Genomic DNA, 2420 nt, shown 5'->3' with positions numbered 1-2420 from the left:
TCCCTGCTGCATTTGTAACACTCTCATCTGCATAACTTTGCTGATGGCTTTCAGAGTTTGCTTCCATGCTGAGTGTTCTGGGCTTATTCCTTCAGTCCACAAAAATGAACTCAGCACCTACTAATTGCCAGGTCCTACGCTGGGTGTTGGGGAGACAGTGGTGAGTGAAGTGGCCGTGGTCCTTGGCCTTTGCACTTTCAGCCTTGGGAGGGAATCAGAATTCGACTAGCAACGTGGGGATGCTGGGCCAGGGGACATGGGGTGAGGGTTAGCGTCCTGAAGAGAGGAGGCAGGGCCGTGGCCTCAGGATAGTCTGGGGAAGGGGGATGGGAGGGCAGAGATCGTAGTTCTTGGCAGAGAGAACAACGTATGTGGGGCTGAAATAAAACCCCAGAGCAGACCTCCAGGAACCAAGTGAAAGTCCATACAGCTGGACATTGTGCCTCCTGAACCTTTCTGTCATTCCTCTGGCCCTTCCCAGAAGCCACTCTAAGCTCCCCCATGACTGTCTGGGCCCCATGGAGTCCACAGCAAGACAAAGAACTTTTGTCTGATCAGCTGAGCTATAATGAGAGAAACGATCCCCAGGACCCTTATTTCTGCATCCAGCATGGAGCTTGCTGTTCTAAGAACAGCACCAGATTACTGACTCACAGGCAGCCATGCGTTTTACAATAACTCTACAATGTCTGTCTTGGATTTGATTTCTGCCTAACTTCCCTTTCAGCTTTCTTTTTAAAAGCCTGGCCTCTTGGCCGTCTTGGTACTTATCTCCTTCTGAAGTGGAACAGAGGCAAGAATATGCGGGTTTCGGGGAAATCTGCTGTCCCCAGGGCCCTTCTCCAATGAAATGCAGGTCAAACTGAGATTTGGAGTTGAAAGCTGATTAGTGTAAATGCTCACATCTTAGAGAGTCTAACTAATCTGCCCATCAAGGCGGCTGATCCCATCCTGTCTCATTTGCTGCTGGGGAGCGAGGAGGCGAGGGCGGTGCCGAGTCAGCGCCAGACCCTGATGTGCCCGGCAGAATGGCATCTCCACACAGTGGCTCCTGGCAGGGAGGGCAGCGGGGCGGGGGGCGGGGGGGGGGCGATGCTGAGAGGCTCACGGGAGCCATACCAACAGATGGGTCGGCCTGGGTCCCCGCCGGAACCGCCTAACCCTTCCCGAGCCGCCCCGTGTGTGCCCATTATTCTTCCCTGGGATCCCAAGTGGCGCACGAAGGACCACGAAGGAATTCACTGGTCAATGCTAGCTGGGCGGGGGGGGGGGGGGGGGGGGGGAGGTCAGCCAGGGGCAGGCAGGGGGGTGGGTTTGCTGGGATTAGCCCCTGGGAGCTGAGCCAGCCGGCCCGGTGCGCCCGCGGAGGAAGGAATGCTTTGGCATTCTCCTGCAGTTACCGGGCCGCCCCGCCTGCCAGGCTGCTGGTGTGCGGAGCCCAGCCCCCCTCCCCAAAAAGCCCCAGAGAGGGGGCCAAGAGAGGGGGGAAGGCCACCCGTGGCCTTGTGAGGCTGAAGCACAAGCTCCTTCCTCAGCTGCCAGGGAAGAATTTAATTACCAATTAAAGCCCCCTCCATCTGTTTCGGGCCTGCCAGAGAGCTCTCTCTACCCTTTAATTACATCTCTGACAACAATTTAACTCAATTAGCTGGTAAACACAGCAGAATGCAGGCAACCCAGGGCCCCCTCTTGTCCCTGCCATCTGTCTGTCCATCTTATGCTCTCCCCACTCGCTCTCGGTCTGTCTGTCCTGCCCCTGCTTCCCCCTCTCCTTTTGACCACCCCTACTCCTCAATTTGCTCCTTTCCTTCTGTCTGTCTTCCCCAGCACCTCTTGTCTGTCTCACACCAGCTGGAGTTGCTCCCCCCATCTTTGTCATTCCACCTTCCTTTCCCATCTGCTGTCTGTCTGTCCCTTTCCCCCTGCTCTGTCCCGTTCCATCCATTCCAACTTTCTGTCCTCTGCAGGCCAGTCTCCAGAGAGCCCACCTGTTCCCTTTCTTCTTCTAGTCTTCTTTCTCCTTCTCTGCCTCCCTCCTGCATTTATTTACTTATTTATTTTAGAGAGGGAGAGAACAGGGGGAGGGGGGAAGAGAGAGAGAATGTTAGGCAGGCTCCATGCCCAGCACCGAGCCCCATGTCGGGCTCAGTCTCACGACCCTGAGATCATGACCTGAGCCGAGATCAAGAGTCGGACACTCAGCTGACTGAGCCCCCCAGGCTCCCCATGCGTCCCTCCTGCACTTAGCCAAACTCACGCCTTCAACCTGTCTTCTCTGAGTCTCCTCCCTGGTGTGTCTCCCTGACCTTTATCAGCTCCCTGTGCTTTGTCCACCCAGTACAGACAAATGTGAGCCCCAGGAATAACCACGGTTGGGTTTTGAGCCTGTCTTTTGCCAGTCGCTGGCTAAGAGCTTTATG

The sequence above is a fragment of the Callorhinus ursinus genome, unplaced genomic scaffold, assembly GCF_003265705.2.
Source record: "Callorhinus ursinus isolate GAN/ISIS: 27379988/994484 unplaced genomic scaffold, GSC_fseal_2.0 scaffold52, whole genome shotgun sequence".
Classification (NCBI taxonomy): domain Eukaryota; kingdom Metazoa; phylum Chordata; class Mammalia; order Carnivora; family Otariidae; genus Callorhinus; species Callorhinus ursinus.
The sequence above is the reverse complement of the archived record's forward strand: the minus strand, read 5'-3'. Positions refer to the sequence as shown.